At 47.9% G+C, this 18,780-nt stretch overlaps 1 protein-coding gene across 10 annotated transcripts in view; it reads left to right on the top strand.

Moving 5' to 3' along the window:
* Positions 1–18,780, top strand: part of MAPK4 (mitogen-activated protein kinase 4) — a 162,105-nt gene that overhangs the window by 23,926 nt on the left and 119,399 nt on the right. For 9 of the 10 annotated variants that reach the window (XM_075932669.2, XM_075932670.2, XM_075932660.2 and 6 more), the window contains one exon: positions 297–367. The exons of the other annotated variant lie outside the window; for it this stretch is intronic. The gene's annotated coding sequence lies outside the window, so the exon portion shown is untranslated. The remainder of the gene's footprint in view (positions 1–296; positions 368–18,780) is intronic. 10 annotated transcript variants of the gene reach the window in all.

Here is an 18,780-nt window from a genome sequence, read left to right as displayed (position 1 = left end):
TTCTGTGACAGACGTTGCAGCCACATGCTGTATCTGTGAGAACCGTGTTGTATTCCACTGAGGGATGCTTTCTACATCCTTGTGGGTTTGGGATTAAATTCAGCTCCATGGGGGGAGAATTACAGTTCCTCCAGGAACTAAGAAAACTATGTTTGTGTCCATCTGTTTGCCTTGCTGGGACTTTAAACAGCTCTAGAGAAGTATACTGGTTCCAACAGGCACCTAACGTCTGTCATAAATCTGAGTTTAATCTGACCTTTTTTGACTTAATAAACAGACATGGTCTTTTTTCCCAGGGAGGACGCCACTCTGCTGAACAGTTGGAAAGACAGGAACGTGCCAGGTCCTCCATACGTATGTGCTTTAGGTATGTTTAGACGCTGTTGTTTGCTGTGTATGCCTTTGTCCTTAAATAAAGGTACTTTGCTTTGGAAGACCTGTTTGAGTCACCCGTAACCACTAACTCACACTAGTCCTAGCTCTTGGAGAAAAAGCAGAGAGCTGGATGTTAGTCAGACCTGCTCAAGAAGATGCAAGGGGACTGCATTCTAAATCCCTGGTCTGGCGGAAGAGAACACGGATCCTCATCCAGAGAAAGTTGGCAGCTAACAGCCTGAGAACTTGAGAGAGCATTCCTGAAGCAGACTACAGCGGGGTGGTTAAAGATGCCGTTACCCTGAAACTTTGACTTAATGTTTATGACATTGTTGCCATTCTTTCTGCTTCATGCAATTCAGGGAAGAGGGAAGCCTTTAATCTATCTTTTGTTTTTTACGATTCCAGATTGTATCCGCTTTAGAAAACATCTAATCTTTTCTATCATTTGCTAGTAGTGTAACGAACTGCCTTGTGCACATCTGTCCTCTACTACATGAGGTGAGAAGTACTCCTCTGTATATTGCAGATTGTTTACTACTAGTAGATTTTGGAGATTTTTCCTGAGTGCCAAGAAGTAGAGGCCTATGCTGATGGAGCAGGAGAATCTGTTCTACTGCTGATGGTTCTGTCCAGTTCTGAGTGGTCATGGTGTGTACTGTAGCGCAAACCACCAAGCCGTGAGTGACTATGGATTTGTTACAATAGGCAAATAGATTTGTTGGACATGTTTCAGAGACATGTGAAAGCAAAGATGGATTCACTTAGAGTACTGCAGTAACCTCAGAGAAGCAAGGAATGTGATGAAATAAGCCAGGAACAATAGGTACAGGAAACCTAAAGCCAATATCAGATCATCTAAAATACAGACTGTATCTTAACACTCACTGACTTCAGCAGAGAACAAACTCTTTTTTCCAGAGCGTCCCCTCTTAGAGAACAATGTTGCGTCAAAGCCAGTTGTTCCTACTGGCTATTACTAGATTCACAGACCTTCCCTGGGAGCCTATTCTAAGATGAAAGTTGCCTCCCTGTGACCTGGCAAGATTTATGGATTGGAAAATCTCCACTTCCACTCAGGGCTGGGAGTGCTGCTTTCTTATTGTCCCAGCCAATTTGGGAGATGGACAGTGGGGCTAGGTCAAAAGTGGGCAATAATTTTTGAGGCGGGGGGACACACACACCAAGAATTTGGTAAGTGGGCAAGGGCTGCACTCGTTACCAGATTTCACTGGAGAGCAACTGGTTACACTTACTCTGATGTATTCAGTGCCGCTATTGGATCAAGCGAAAAGGGAATGGAACTCTTTCACACATGCGCGCGCACACACACACACACGTGCATAGACTCAGACACTCATGCACTCTGAGTTGTGTGGAAAGCGCAGAAGAAGCCAAGCCTGGTGGGTCCAGTGTGTCTGCCTGCAGTCACCAATCTGGATTGGCAAGTTGATCGTACGCCCCGTGGTCTGTAGGCTCTCTTGCCTTTATTCAGCTGGGTGGCCCCATCACATACACCGAGTTCTTTTCCTGTGTCACTCACCAAGAGACCCTCCCGGATTTCATTCTCCTGATGCATATTCATTTCTTCTTCTCCTCTTCACTGCACCCCCATTTCTTGCCTTTCTCATGTGCGAGCAAAGATTACATCAGACCTCACCTAGCTCTGGCTCCTCCCTGTAGCCTCATGGCTCCTTTCCACAAAGGCACAGCCCACTCACCATTCATACACATCCAGGAACGTCCTTGTCATAGGATAGAATGTTACAAAGCTTAAAGATTGCACAAGCAATAGTGGAAGTTACTAAGCTTTCAAGAAGTTGCAGAACTTGAAACATTACATGAAAATTACATGGCTTGCAATAGCAGAAAGCGATGTGACTCACAGTGGCTGAAACTGACATGACTTAAAATACAAAGTTACATTCACATTACACTGGACAGGATGTAAGTTTTACACAACAGCACTCTTCCTGATATTTGTGGAGGAAGTGTGTGTGTGGGGGTGGGGGCGGGGGGTCTGGGATGGAGGTGCAAGAGGGAGTTGTGACCTGAGGCAGGAGATTGGGGTGTAAAGTCTGGGGGGGATGTATGCAGGAGAGGATTCTGACCTGGAAAAGGGGTGCAAGAGGGGGTGCATGCTCTGGGAGCAAGTTGTGACCTGGGTAAGGGGTACAGGAGGAGGTGCAGGGGTTTGGGTTGTGTCCTAGGGAAGGAGGGAGTTGTGACTTTGAGCAGAGGGTTGGAATGCAGCATCTGGGAGGGAGTATTGATACAGGAGTGGGGTTGCAGAGGGACTTGGGGCAGGGTTGCAGGTGGGAGGGCGTCAGAGGGCTGGGAGGGAATGAGGGGTTGGGTTGCCAGGTGCAGGGTTTGGCTGGGAGGTGCTTGCTTTACATGTCTCCTGGCCAGCAGACCAGCAGGACCTTCAAGCAGGCTCTTGGCCTGCTGCTCCCTTGCACACCACTCAGCAGCTGGCTGTGGGGGACACGTGCTCTCTGTGCATCATGCACCCCTTGGCGGGGCAGGAGTCCTCCGTGGGCTGCTTGCACTGCAAGCATAGCCCGGGCAGTTCCCATTGGCTAGAAACTGACCAATGGGAGCAGTGCATAAAGCCCCTCCCCACCAGGGGCATGCAGAGAGCACGTGGCCCCCCACAGCCTGCTGCTTTGAGTGGTATGTGGGGGTGTGGCAGACAGGAAACCTGCCCAATGTCCCCACTGGGCTGTGGGATGGTGGGGGGCTGGATCTGGTGGGGTGGCGGGCTATCGCAGGCTGTATTTTGCCTGCCCCTGGGCGAGGCTACGCTGGGTTGTTATAAGATCACTTGGGTGGTTAGGAAAGTACTTTCTTGTGCTAGATCCTGAAGCTGAGCCACCTGGTGGGAAGAAGCTGCACAGCTATGTGCTAAATATGCCTGCATGTGCAGGTGATGAATGTCTCTAGGAACAGTGAATGAGCAAGGGAAGTAGGAGAAATGGACCAGATGGGAGTGGGAGAGGAATGACAGAGCAAAACCCAAGACTGATCATTCTGAAATGTTTCATAAAATCATCACACCATGCCTGATCTTCCAGTACTTGTTCTCAGAGGAAATCTTTACACCTTCGAAAGGTGAACCTGGGAACTTGAACCCTTTATGTGTAACAAATCTAACCCCCCTCCCCAGTTGTCCACTTCTTAACTGACTGCTTCCAGCTTGCATTGCCCTTCACCTTAACAATCTGCACCATTTGCATTTATCTCCAACTCTGCTTCTTTCCCTAGACTGGAAGAGCAGCTCTGTGAGGTTCCAAAGTTTGTGCCTTCCACCAACAGAAGTTGGTCCAAGTAAAAGATACTTCCTCACCTTCCTTGTTTCTCTTCAAAGCTGTGATAAATGCTAACCCGTTAGCAAAATGCAAATACTACCAAGGCCACTCTACTGAACTTTATCACAGTAGCACAGACATGAACGTTCATCAGCACTGTGAATGTAATTGGTAGGAATGAGCACAGTGCTTGAAAGACCTCATTATATATGTATCAAAGTGCAAAGATGACTCCACATTCTTGAAAGGCTTAAGGTCTCTGTCTCATTAAATCATTAGAAATGCCACCCTACGTATGTGAAAAGGGGGTTCCTAATGATTAAAAAACCACAAACTTGAAAGTTAATCAGGTCTGCTCTACAAATGAAGCAGAGTGGGCTGAACACCATTGAAAAAGAAGGAAGAAGCGTAAAGGAAATGCCACTCTGTAATGCTTGCAATGCCTTTGCATTATCCAGAAATGTCACACATTTTGGCAAATTTCAGAGGCAGTGCAGAGACTCATCCAGCCAAAGAGCCGATGGGGAGCAGGGGGAAATATGATTATGAAGGTTTGGAAAATTTGGCTTTCTTCCTTTTCAATACTATGGCCTATTTTTGCTTATGTTATTTGAGCAAAGTGCTTAACCGACGAAAGAGGAAAGCAGCCCATAGACTGAACTGAAGAACATTTGTCTGTGTATTCTTGCATAGAGCACCAATCCCTGTGTATGAAAGCTGATCACTCACTAGAGAGGCTGGCGGGCTGTCTTTTGGAGTGCTGCTTAGGGATTGAAGCTGAGAGTCTGAATTTTCCTGGATTCTACCTCTGGCTCTGCTGCTCCTTCACTGGGGTATTGAACAGTATATTTAACATTTATGTGCGAAAATGTACCGATCTGCGAAGAGGGCATGCAATCAAACCCAGCTTAGCTGACCCCCCCCTTTTTCTAAATTGATGGCCATGTTTCATGATGGGTTGGGGTGTGTGCTCAGAGCCATTGAACCAAATGGTACATGATGGAAATGACTTAAAACACCCTGGCTATGTCTACATGGTGCATTGTTGCACAGTAAGATATGCAAATGAGGGGGAATGAGTATTGCTGCTCCTCATTTGCATACCTAATGAGCAGGGCTCGTCAAGCGGCGGTGAGCCCGCTTAGTGTGGCCGCGCCGGGCTAAAATCTACTTGCCATGGACGAGTGGATTATATTAATTGTCGAGCCCTGCTAATGAGGCACCATTTTTGCTGCATGGGGTTTTGCACAAGAAGGAGCTGTCTACGCAGCTCCTTTTTTGTGCAAAATCCCCTCTCTTGTGCAGAGCCATTCTGCTACTTATTTTCAGGAAGAACGGCTCTGCACAAGAGGGGGGGTTTTGCGCGAGAAGGAGCAGTGTAGACAGCTCCTTCTTGCACAAAAGCCCCGTGCTGCAAAATGGCGGGTCATTAGGTATGCAAATGAGGCGTGGAGATATTCATCCCTGCACCTCAATTGCATATCATATTGCGCAACAACGTGCAATGTAGATGTAGCCCCTTTGTTCTAGCACTGATGGCAATGTGAACTGATTACATGGCAAAATGTATCCTCTGCGTGAGCCTCTTGCATGTAAGGGATACATGCAATTTATTGTGATAAATATTAAGAAAATCAGCTCTCTCCTGCCCTAATACTTACTCTCCAACCTGCCTTGATCCTTGTAATGTACTGTAAGATCTGCAGATGAAAGGTGCCGTGGAAATGCAAAACATCCTTATAAAATAATAAAGACAGACACACAGAAAAGAGAATCTTCAACTTCGGTAGGTTTTCTTGGCAAAGTTCCTCTGCCAGCAATGGATACGCCACCTCCCACTGGGGCCAGAGGTTGATTGAGATTATGCCTTCCTTAATTGCTCTTTTCAAATCACCATGTCATTACTGTACACTGGGGTAGCAGCAATACTACTGAGCAGTATTCAGCTAAATATAAAACACTGGCAGGCCAGATCCTCTACTGCTGTCTGGGCGGAAAAATCTCTACTGATGTTCGTGAAGCTACTGCCCTTTGTACCAGCTAAGAATCTGATCTAGTATCTACGGAGTCTCATAAAAAATTAAAAGCAATTTAAAATGATATAAGAACTCGGATCACCCTGGAATTCTTACAGTTTTATCCGTTACCGTTTCTGATACCTGATTTGTGTCCATTTATCCGTTGTCGCAGAGACTGTCTATTTTGGCCAATGTTCATGGCAGAGGAGCATTTCTTGCACTTGATGGCATATATCACATTAGAAGATTCAGTTGTATTGAGCCCCTGATTATGTGGTATACGTGGTTAAGTCCTGTGATGGTGTTGCATGTGTAGATATTTGGACAGAGTTGGCAGTACAGTTTGTCGGGGTGTGTGTCTGTGTCTGTCTGCTGGTAAGTATTTGTTTCAGGTTATTTGTAAGTGAGGATTGGCCTGTCTCTGAAGGCCTGTGAGTGTGGGATCGTTTTCCAGGATAGGTAGTAAATTGTCAGTGATGCGCTGGGGAGGGGAACGGGGAAGGGGGTGAAGCTGGGAACTGTAGGTGATGACCAGTGGTGTTCTGTTGATTTTCTAATTGGCCTGTTGTGCTCTCTATCAGAGAACTTTATCCAGAGGATGGGCAGTGATGCACCCTACTGAGCAGGGCTTTGAAGAACAACAGCTCCTTTGCTGGATGAACAGGTCTGCAGAGGTGGGATGGAGCCAATGTGCTAGAGGGAGGTACAGTTACTCCCAGGGCTCTTGGACAGCTGAGATTCACACTCCCATTGCTGTTGGCTCTCCCAGGCAAGTGCTTCTCTACCCTGTTGGGGCCACCTCTCATGGCTGGTAGCTGTCTCCTGAGTGCAGTGCTTGGGATTGTGTCTGCACTCATTGGATGCCCAGCCTGTGGGACCCATGCCTGTTGACTTGCTGTTTCCAAACCAGCAGTGCACACCCCCTGGGTTTACAGTTGCTTGACCCTGTCTCCCAGCCATTCTAACTGCATTATGCAGACCTTCTGAATCAGGCTGCAGCTTGAGCTGCATTTGCCCTGCAAAATGACAGGGCTTGGGTCTGTCTCAGCTGGACTTAGGCTTTGACCCAGCGTGCTAGCAGGGTCCTACAGCCTGCTCCAGAGTGCTGCTAAACTGAGTCAGACTGATTCCTGTGTGGACAGAATGGGGGCTGTGGCTCAAACCCGACTCAGAGCCCAGGTTGAGAGTGCACTGTTGACATTCTCTGAGGGGAAGGAGGAATGCTCCTAGTGCACTTATTGCCCCCTTCATACCTATATTCATTCTGGCCCTGTGACAGTTTGTGCTCCATATACATGGCTCTTGAGGCCCCTGGTGATAAGGTCCCTTCAAGACAGGGCAGGTTGAGGTACTTTTCCAGTATATAAAATAAGGGTTCTCGGGGAAATCAGTCTGAGATCTGGTGAAGATAATTCTGGAAGGCCCTCCAGTATCTGTCCTCGTAAAGGAATCCAGGTCAGAGGCATGGATTGGGCCTGAGTAGGCCTCAGCTGGATTGCTGTGTGCAGTTCTGTGTGCCATATTTCAGGAAAGGAGTGGACAAACTGGAGAAAATCCAGAGAAGAGCAACAAAAATGAATCAAGGTCTAGAAAACATGAGCTCTAATGGAAGATTGGAAAAAAATTGTTTCTTCAGTCTGGAGAAGAGAAGACTGAGAGGGGACCTGATAGCAGGGCAGTATTGCCTAAGAGCCAGAGTCTGAGCGGTTGGGGTTAGCATCTGTGTAGGGGGACCCGGTCTTTCCCTGCTGCACTGGGTCCCAACCCAGGGTCCTTTGAGCAGTAGGACGGTCTGCTACTCCGTTGGCGGGGAATCCAGCCAAAACACACTGAGGATACCTGTAGGGTTGCCAACTGTCCGGTATTCTCCTAGACAGTCCGGTATTTGCGGGCTCCATCCTGTTTAAAAAACAAACAAACAGGCAATACCAAACATGTGAAATGTCCAGTACTTCCTCTTTCCCAGCACATCTGGTGGGGGCAGAGGAGTGAGGAGTGCGGCTGAGTCCTCATGAAGGCTGCTCCTATCCCCACACCCCCAGTGGCCCACAGCTTCCCTGTGCTTACTGGGTCAGAGCTGTGGGGTTTTAAATATGGCGCCCAAGATGGCAGCCATCTTAAAGGGACAGCCTCCTGGTAAAAAAATTGTTTTTAATTTTTTTTTTGTTTTTGCTCAACAATTCTGTTCGGGGGGCAGCGGGGCGAAGCTTTTTTCCTTGGTGTTTTTTTTGGGGGGGGAGGGGTGTTTGGTATTTTTTGTTAAACCATCTGGTAACCCTAGATACCTGGGGGGAGAGGCCACTCCTGCACCCTCCTTGGGTTACTTCTTACCACTTCGGCTGGGTCAGCTTTCCACATAGCAGCCAGGCTTCCGGTTCCTTGGCAGCTGAGTCTCCCTGGTACTCCACGGGGTTTATGTTACATTCGTCTCCGTGGGCTCCAGTTCTTGCTTGCTGAGTCAATGTCAGCTGCAGCTCCGGCTGGAGGTCCTTCTCCTTTGCTGGCCAACCCAGACTGAGATGTTCTGCTGTCTTTTATACTGCCCCAGCACTCGGCGCATGCCCAGTCTGGGAGAGGGGGCGGGACTTCCTCTAGCCACACGGTTTTCAGGAGTGGTCGACAAAGGCTTCCCTTGTCGACCAGTCTGCATCTTGACTTGCGTGCTGTGCCGACGATTAGCTGAGCTGGCACAGCGTGGTGGCCATTTTTATTTTAATGAAGCTGGGGATATTTAAATCCCTGCTTCATTGACTATGTCGGGTAGCCTATGTCGGCAGAGGCATGTAATCTAGTCGTACCCAGAGTGTAGTTCAACAAGGATATGAAATGCCAAATGGCCCCTGCTTATCCTGCTGGTCAATATTGTCTTTGTTTACTTGTAGGTCCCCTGTCTGTATTTATCTGTTGTCTCTATTCTTAGTCTATAAGCTCTTTGGTGCAGGAACCGTCTTTTTGTTCTGTGTTTGTATAGCATCTAGCACACTGGGATCCCGGTCTAGGACTGTGGTTCCAGGGCACTCTAGTAATACAGACAATAAATCATGGTGATATATTGGTCCAGTTTATTGCTTGTGGTGTTCCTGTTGTGTAGCAAAACAGGCGACCTTTCTCTAAGGCTATTGATATAGCACAGTGATGGGCAACCTAAGCTAGTTGAGTGGGCTGCAAGAGTGTTGTAACGAAGACATTGTACTGGGCTAGGGTAGTTTTGGTAATTGCGCTTGCCTATCTAGAATTTGCAGGGTGTACCAATAGTAGCACTTTGATGAGATGCAGAGGGAGCACACAGCTCTCATGATGAGTGTTGTGTGCAATCAGCATGCACCTCACTGTGTGCCCTTGTTTTACGTGTGTGTCACTTCAGTAATACCGGTAGGAAAAAACTTACCTGGATGGAAACCAGAGGAATCTGGCAATCCCGTGCATGAGCAATGGTACACAAAACATCTTGCGGGCCATGCACAGAAACCCAGTGTAGCCCACAGGGTGCCCCCTGCATATCTAGTACTTGTCTCAATCTTTTTCCCTGTGTCTATATAGATAGAGCTGGGAAATATTTTACAGTGAATAATAAATTGGCCAATATTGCCCTGGTGTAACTCCATGGAAGCCAATGTAATAAGAACAGAGATGAATATGGGCCAAGAATTTCAGTGACTCCTGCCCATCTTCTTGGTGTACTCAGTGTGTGTGTGTGTGTATGCATATGCATATGCATATGCATATGCATATGTGTGTGTATATGTATATGTATGTGTGTGTATGTGTGTATGTATGTATGTATATATATATTAGTCAGGGAAAGGTTAAAGATAACTCTGCCTGGATAAAATAAAAACACGGCCCGCAAGCCCATTTGTGTGCTTTGGTGGATCAGAGGCAGGAGTGGAAATAACTTCTGGAGAATGCTGGCATCTTGTTAGTGGCTGGAGTGGCTGATCCACCTTAAGGAACCTCAGATCATAGGACAAGCTTAGTAATTGGGAATGAATGATGAACCCAACACTTCAGTAGAGATCAGCACCAGTCTAATCTTTGGTCTGAGCTATTGGAATCTTTCCAGCCAGCTCTATTGAACTGCCCGTGCTTTCAGGATGTTCAGAGTCTATTAGAGCTGTTGCAGACACTCCTTATCTTTATAGCGAGTGTTCTATCCTGCAAAAAAAAAAAAAAAAAACGGGGGGGTGGGGGGTTGCCAGTGCATTCCTGCAAGGGGATTTGAGTGGGTGTGGACATGCCTGAGTGGCGTCCCATTGAACATTGAACTCAGTGGGATGTTGCTCGAGGGTAAAGGTTTGCCAGGTCACATGGCAGGATTGGGCCTTAGACTGTAATCTCCTCAGAGCAGGGCTTATGTCTTCCTTTGTGTCTTGACGGCATGGCATCGTCAGAGCTCTGCCTCCCAAATACCAATTATCATACCCCTAAATATCCCTGAGCTTTGGGGTGTTGAACTTTTGGAGCTGAATGTTACAGATCGATCTCTTCTTAGAACATCAGCCAGATTTTAAATTTCCTTCAAAGCAAATTTCACATCAAGACAATGCAGAACTGCAGGTTAGATTGATCCCCTCCCTGGTGCAACTCCATTGAACTTCAGTGAAAGACACCAGGGATTAATCTGGCCCAACATTTCTGTGCAGTGCTCCTGCCTCTGGCTGCTGTGGTTCTTACCGTATGTGCCTCTATTTCCTTGCCATATCCTTGCACGGTCGGTTATTTACAGCAGTGGCTTCTAAAAATAGCCAGCTGGTTTGAGCTGTGTGTGTCCTCTGTCACCCCACTCGGCCAAACTCGGCACAGATGGGCTGCTCAGATCAGCCATGCTCCTTCTCAGAGAGTTATTCCTCGTGATCTCATTATTCCTGTAGGTGATTGTGCTGAGCTGCCGCTGAAGCTTGTTCCCCGTATAACTTTGCATTCTCCACATGAAATGTCGATAGTGAAGTCACTCCACTGTGCGCTTTGTCCTGGTTCGTCCTGTTATGGGATCTGGGCTTGTCATATTTTTATTCTGAATTCTCTTTGGACAACTTTCCCACGTTATTTCTGATATTGGCATGCTGCTACCAGCAGGCTCTCTTCATTGCCCTTGGCATTCAGTTGTTGCCAGCCCCACGCATTCAAAAATCATGCGTCAAGCTTTCCCCCCCCATTCCCCCCCAAAGTAATGAGATTGAAAGTTGAGATTTTTCTTATGTTTATCTGACTCCGAGAGCTGAATCACTTGGAAAAGCACTAAATATTGCGTGTAAAACTGCACAAGTCAATAAAATTACTGATTTCTTGTACAGGACCAAACCGGTACCTTTATTCATATAGAGTAGAACTGGACCCCTCAGCTAAATCCCATTTAAAATGCATGGAACTACTTCAGGAGGAAGATCTTACTCATGTTGAATAGCAGGCGCATAGTCTGGCCCTGAATGCTTTTGCAAGCTTTGCTATGGATGGCAGTGTGGATCTGCAATACTCAGAGGAGCTGGGATGCCCGAGCCAACATATAAAGCTTAAATCTCTCTCTCTCTCTCTCTCTCTCTCTCTCTTGCAAGAAGACAAATGACTGAGAAGCTGGAGCAGGCTGGTGATGTGCCAATTCACGTCATGTCTTCCTAAGAGACTTCAGGTTCCCTAAAGCTGCTGGGTGGAAACCTTAATCCTCTGTTAATACAGAACAGGTCATATGTCAGTACAGACCTCCCCATTCTACCTATCTAGATCCAAATTGCCAAGTCTGTAAGCATGAGAGGCTTGGTTCATGAAAGCATAGGCCACTGGTGCATGTGGAGGGAGGGGGCACAGGGAGGGCCACCTAGAGGAACCACAGAGGGGCAATGAGGCACTCCATTTAGCAATTCAGATTCGGGAGGGGGGCCATAATCTTTGGGTGGTGTTGCAGTCTGAGAGCTACCACAAGTCACCTTTGTATGGAAGGCACTTTCCATGGTCTTTCATTTGGTCTCTCCTGAGCCCACAAGCAATGGTATAAACTCAGCCCATAGAAGTATTTATTTCTATAGCCTTTAGATGGTAGGTGGTACTGGTCAGTCACATTAAAAATAGGCACTGGCCTCCAGAATGGAAGTAAGAAAAGGGATGGCAAGCAATGCAAGGCAAAGCTGGAGGAGGAGTAGGGACTGATATGGGAGGAAAGAGACCAAACTCATCACTTTGGTTCCGATTCTTTCTTTTGTTTTGTACCATTGTGTTCGTTGGTTGAAAGAGATCCTGTTTGTACAGAGGAACCGAAGTTGGGCAAATGGGTGATGCTATGGGCTAGCAGATGGAACACTTGCACTGAATCAGGTAACCTGGGTTCTATTCCTGCCTCCATCATTAACCTGCTTGGTCAAATCACTTTACTTCCCTGGCATTCTGTTTCCCTTCCCACCCGTTGTCTTCCCTGTTAAGATGTCAGTTCTTTGGGGGCAGAAATCGTCTCCTGCTCTGTTTGTACAGTGCCTAGCAGAGAGGCCTCACTAGTGGTTGGGCCTCTGGATAATACTGTGATACTGGTAAGGAAGGGGATTTTGCAAAATGGGTTGTACAGACAATTGCAACTTTTTTTTTTTTCAAAAAAGACCTATCTTTACTGTGTTGTTTAAAAGCTGACCTTGCAGATCTGCCAGCCATGAAGCGCAGCGCCCCTAAATACAATGCAATACAGCATGAGCTCTATTGGTGAATAGTGCAGGATTAAGGGTGTGATTAGACATGGCTTTCAGAGACATAAATGTAAGCAATTGTGAAATGATAGCTGACTGTTTCAAATTATATCAGATGCTCATCTTGCGGAGATTGCTTGTGTGTTACAGCAGCTTGCTGTGTGTCAGTAGGCAGAATGACTATAGTCCATTTCTCTACCTGCTGGGGCAACAGGAAGAAAGCAGTGAATGCTGATTTTATTTCCCTTGGCATTATTTCCCTATCACAGGCTGCATTGTCAGCTTCCAGAGCTGTTTTTAAATTACACTTCATGCTCCCTAAAGTTCCCAGTCTTGCTAATCCTGGTCCAGCTCCACCAGTGTATGCAGCTCCAGTTTGCGTAGGGTGCCGGCATCTACAGTGCTCTTAACATCCTGTGATCTTACCCCTGGCCAGAGCCAATATAAACAAGATGGTAAAAAAATTAAAAAAATGCAGGAGGCAGCCAACACGTTGTCTGTTGCATTAAGTGGTTTGGAGGGACTGTCGTGCTTTTTCTGGGCAGTGCCTAGCAAAATGGGACCTGGATATGGCTTGGAATAATAATAGAGCTGCTAGTGTGAATACCCTCAGTGATGCTTCATGGATGAGAGTGACGGAGAATTATAGAGAAGGGGTTTAGATCAAGCCAAAGAACTTTGAATTCAGGTTTCTGTTACTGGCTATAGATTCCCCATGTGATGAAGGAGGAGTGATCTAATTGTGTTTTCCTGAGTTTTCCCCATCAGTAAAATTGGGATAATACTCTCTGCCTTAGTGGGATTGTTGTTATGCTTGATTGAAATGCTTCAGAAACATCAGTCAGACTCTCAAGTGGGAGTACAAAGTACAATATGCACAAACTGGTGTGAAAGACAGACTTTCTTAGGGTATGTCTACACTACAAAGTTAATTCGAACTAACGGATGTTAGTTCGAATTAACTTTGATAGGCGCTACACTAGCGCTCTGCTAGTTCGAACTTAATTCGAACTAGCGGAGCGCTTAGTTCGAACTAGGTAAACCTCATTGTACGAGGACTAAGCCTAGTTTGAACTTACTAGTTCGAATTAAGGGGTGTGTAGCCCCTTAATTCGAACTAGTGGGAGGCTAGCCCTCCCCAGCTTGCCCTGGTGGCCACTCTGGCCAACACCAGGGAAACTCTATTGCCCCCCTCCCGGCCCCGGACCCCTTAAAGGGGCACGGGCTGGCTATGATGCCCGTGCCAGGTGCAAGCCTGCCAGCACCCAGCTAGCAGACCCTGCACCTGGCACGCCTCGAGCCGGCCACCCGATGCCCCCCAGCCCTCCCCCTCTTCCTGGGACCAGGCTGGCGGCTCCGGAAGCTTGGCCGGGACCGCAAGAGGCGGGCACCCGCCTGGTCTAGTGCGGACATCGTGGACCTCGTCCATGACCTCCGCACTAGGCACAGGAAAGTGGCCATCTAGGGCAGGAGAGCTGCCAGCCTGGCCACCCAGGAGCAGGTGTGCATGAAAATCAAGGTGGTCCACTGAGACCCCCAACCCTGAGCCCTGAGCTTACAATGGCCGTACTGGGACAGACCAAAGGTCCATCTAGCCCAGTAGCCTGTCTGCCGACAGCGGCCTAGGGACCCTGGAGGGGATGGACCGAAGACAGTGTCCAAGCCATTTGTCTCGTGCCATCCCTCTCCAGCCTTCCACAAACTTTGGGCAGGGACACCACTCCTACCCCCTGGCTAATACCACTTCATGGACCCAACCTCCATGACTTGATCTCACTTCCCTTTAAACTCTGTTCTAGTTGTAGCCTTCACAGCCTCCTGCAGCAAGGAGTTCCACAGGTTGACTCTGCTTTGTGAAGAACAACTTTCTGTTACTAGTTTGAAGCCTGCTACCCATTCCTTTCCTTTGGTGTCCTCTAGTCCTTCTATTATGGGAACTAATGGAGAACTTTCCTTGATGCACCCTCTCCATCGCACTCATGCTTTTATAGACCTCTAGCCTATCCCCCCTCAGTCTCCTCTTTTCTAAACTGAAAAGTCCAAGTCTCTTTAGCCTCTCTTCATATGGGACCTGTTCCAAACCTCTGATCATTTTAGTTGCCCTCCCCTCTCCCACCCTCTCTCTTCCCCTCTCCCACCTCCTTTTCCCAGTCTCCCAGAGTTTTGTTAAATAAAGAGAGATTCTATTTTTGACCACACGTGTCCTTTATTGTGTACATCAGGAAGGGGGGCTAGGGAAGGGTAAGTGAAAGGAGGTGAGGGAGGAATGGGGTACAAGCCCCCGATGGGGAGGACTGGGCTGGCTCTGCGGGCTTCTGGGGGTGGAAGCTCTCCTGCAGCGCCCCAATTGCCCCCTCTCCCCAGATGGCAGCCTGCGGCAAGTGCAGCTGGGCTGATGGCCGAGTGCTGTGATGTGCCCAGTGTGGGCACTCAGGGCACTCCAAGACAGGACTGCTTTGCAAGTGGGGCATCCCTGAGAACTGTCTGTCCGGGGTGGGGGTCAGGTCCCTTTAAGCACAGCCCTCAGCTAGCCTGAGGCAGCAGCTCTAAGTCCTCATCTGATGCCCTGCCGGCACTGCTTCCGGCCATCCTTAACCCCGCTTCAGGGTCCACTTAATGTGGACATGCTAGTTCGAATTAGCAAAACGCTAATTCGAACTAGTTTTTTAGTCTGGATGCGTTAGTTCGAATTAGCTTAGTTCGAATTAACTAATTTGAACTAAGTTAGTTCGAATTAGCACTGTAGTGTAGACATACCCTAAGTAAGGTCCTAGGGAATGTTCGGGCTTTTGGGCTACCATGTTTGAGGTTAAGAAATTATCTCTGCACATTCCATAGATACTTCAGAATGGATATTTGGATTGGTATTCTCACCATTTTAACAATAGCTTTTCTGTTCTGTGTCTAGTGAAGAGTCTGTTCTACTGTAGGAGTATTGCCACAGTTTGGTAACTAGAAGGCATGCATAGGAAAAGGGATCTAGATAGCAGAGTAGTTTGATGCAGTAGCCTTTCTTCTATGAATCATAGAACACTAGGACTGGAAGGGGCCTCAAGAGGTCATCGAGTCCAGTCCCCTGCCCTCATGGCAGGACCAAATACTGTCTAGACCATCCCTGATAGACATTTATCTAACCTACTCTTAAATATCTCCAGAGATGGAGATTCCACAACCTCCCTGGGCAATTTATTCCAGTGTTTGACTATCCTGACAGTTAGGAACTTTTTCCTAATGTCCAACTTAAACCTCCCTTGCTGCAATTTAAGCCCATTGCTTCTTGTTCTATCCCCAGAGGTCAAGATGAACAAGTTTTCTCCCTCCTCCTTGTGACATCCTTTTAGATATCTGAAAATGTACATCTTGTTTCTGCAGTGTGTTGTATATGGGTTACAAGAAAAATGAGCTGCATAGTCTCCACTCTAGTATGGATGGATTTTAGCCTGTGTTAAAGGGTCAGATCCTGATACTGTTTCTTATATTGAGTAGTATCTTATTCTGGGAGTAGTCCCATTGAAAACCATGTTTGTGGAGGAAAGGACTTTTTGTGAGTAAAACTATGAAATTCTGTCCCTAAAGGAGCCCTCTGTGTTAGTCTCCCCTTAAAAGCGTTGTAGGAGTGGTGGTGTGGCAAGGTGTGTTAGCTGAGCTGTGTCAGCGGAGAAGTTTATGTAACTCACATGCTTGCATGGCTGCAGTTAGAGGTTTAAAGGAGGAAAGAAAACCATGGGGAGACTACTTAGTTCCTTTTTTTGTTTTTGTTATAAGGGGTTCCGTGTGCCTTCACATTTGCCAGAGGTCACCAAGATTCGGTAGCAGACTGAAGGAAGAATTTTTCTGTTGAGCTAGCTCTTCTGCAGGGTACTTAGTCGGTGTGACTGCACCGCTTCTGGGTGCGGATTTTTCACATCCAGGGCCAACCTTGTTAAATGGACCTACTCATAGAACACTAGAACTGGAAGGGACCTCGAGAGGTCAGCAAGTCCAGTACCTTGCCCTCATGGCAGGACCAAGAACCATCTAGATCGGGGTGGGCAAAAGGGCCTCTGTGGGCCGGATCCGGCCTGCCAAGTGGGTGGATCAGGCCCACGGAAGCCCTGCTGCTCCTCCCGCCCTGCCAGGAGCACGCGGCGCTTTGAAGCGCCAAGTGCTGCTCACAGGGGAGGGCGGAGTGGAGGAGGCCAATCAGGGCCTGTGGCGGAGGAGCTGTGAAGCTTCCTTTGCCCTGCCCTGGCCCTGCAAGGAGCCCGTGGCACTTCAAAGTGCCACAAGCTCCTCGCAGGGCAGGAGGTGGTTTCCCGTGCTCCTCCGCCACCAGGCCCTGATTGGCCTGGGGGTGGGAGAGCATGCCAAGCCTCTTCTAGGGTATGGGTGCCTATTGGGAAGGGGGGCAAAGGGGCTCCCGCACCCCCAGACCAATGATGGTCTGGGGGTGAAGTAGCCCCGCCCCTTCCAGGGTGGCCCAGGGCTACTTCAAAAAATTTTGAAGTGGCCCCCAGGCAAAAATTATTGCCCACCCCTGATAGATATCTGTCCAACCTGCCCTTAAATATCTCCATTGATGGAGATTCTACAACCTCCCTAGGTAATTTATTCCAGTGTTTAACCACCTTGACAGTTCGGAAGTTCTTTCTAATGTTCATCCTAAACCTCCTTGGCTGCAATTTCAGTCCATTGTTTCTTGTCGTCTTCTCTGTGGTCAAGGAGAACAATTTTTCTCTCTCTTTTTTTTGTAATACCTAGTCAGAAGAGGTGGATGAGGGTTTTTTAAACAACTAACAAAATCATCCAAAGCACAGGATTTGGTGGCAATAGGGAACTTCAACTATCCAGATGTAGATAGTGTCTCCAGTGTTGTAGATTTGATTTCGACAAACAGGAAGGAACAAATAGGAAGGAACTGGCTGAAACTCTGAAGGTGGAAGACCGCTTGGGTGAAAGTGATCATGAAATCCTAGAGTTCATGATTCTAAGGAATGGTAGAAAGAAGAAGAGCAAAATGAAGACCATGGATTTCAGGAAGGCAGTAAACTCAGAGAGCTGAGCTGGTAGGTGAGGTCCTATGGGAAGCAAGACTAAGAGGGAAAACAATTTAAAGGAATTGGTAGTTTTTCAAGGGGACATTATTAAGGGCCCAAAAGCAAACTATTCCACTGAGTAGGAAAGTTAGAAAGTATGGCAAGAGACCACTTGGTCTTAACCATGTTGTATAGAAAGTGGAAACAAGGTCAAATTACAAAGGATGAATCTAATATTATAAAGGAGAATGTTTGTATGTTCATGCGCTAATAACTTGGGCACTATAAGAGCTACTGCAACCAAACTTTGCATGCGGTAACCTTTCCTCCAAGAGAAGGTTTTAAGGTACTTTTGGCAGTGCAGGGAGAAGCAGCTTCCCGGGGGAAGCAGTGGGGACAGTCACTCACTAAGGCGGGCGGCAGAGGTGCTAGGGGATGGACGGCACTGTGAGCAACAGCTGCCCCGCTCGCTTCTACCAGACCATTCCACTGCGCAGGTGCGCCTGGGGTGGGGGAGCCCCCTCCTGCCTGTGGTGTCACTTGGCCCAGGCCCTTCCCCTCCGCCGGCGGCCGAGGGTTGCTGAGCGGTGGGCTGGAGCTCACGGCCACTGCTAGGGGGCAGTTGCGGGCGCAGCGGGGCAAGTCCAGTGGGGAGGCAGCAGCAGTGGTGCTGGGAGCGGCCCGGGGTCTGGCACAGCTTCCTGTTCACATGGCGGGGAGCCCGGCACCTGCTCGCCGTGGTCCACGGGAGAGGGGAGCCCCTGGCCCGGCCCCATGGTACGGCAGGTAGCGGGGTAAAAGTTTTGGGATGGGCGGTAGGGTTGTTGCCTCCCGCAGCACCTGCAGCCCCGTGCGTGAGCTGGGCCACCTCACCCACCCTAGGTCCTGTGCTCATTCCCGCCCGCCCGCCCCTCACATAGGGCACCCCCGGCAGAACCCCACCGCCTGCACCGAGCAACGCCGGGTAACTCCACCTAGTATAAGAATAACTCAAGTATGTAGGGGCAAGATTAGAAAGCCGAAAGCACAAAACGAGCTCAATCTAGCTAGAGACATAAAAGGGTAACAAGAAGACATTCTGCAAATATATTAGAAGCAAGAGGGAAGACCAAGAACAGGGTTGGCCCGTTGCTCAGCGAAGAGGAAGAAACAATAACAGGAAACTAGGAAATGGCGGAAGTGCTTATTAACGACTTATTTGTTTCGGTTTTTACCAAGAAGATTGATGGTGAATAGATACCTAACATAATAAATGTTAGTGGAAATGGGGTAGATTTAGAAGTTTGTTTTTTTTTTTTAAAAAAAAGAACAAGTTAAAAATTATGTAAAGAAGTTAGATGTCTTCAAGTCACCAGGGCCCCATGAAATGCATCCTAGAATACTCAAGAAGCTAATT

The sequence above is a fragment of the Pelodiscus sinensis genome, chromosome 6, assembly GCF_052426305.1.
Source record: "Pelodiscus sinensis isolate ZL-2025 chromosome 6, ASM5242630v1, whole genome shotgun sequence".
Lineage (NCBI taxonomy): Eukaryota > Metazoa > Chordata > Testudines > Trionychidae > Pelodiscus > Pelodiscus sinensis.
Note: the sequence above shows the minus strand (reverse complement) of the source record. Positions and strands in the feature narration are given on the sequence as shown.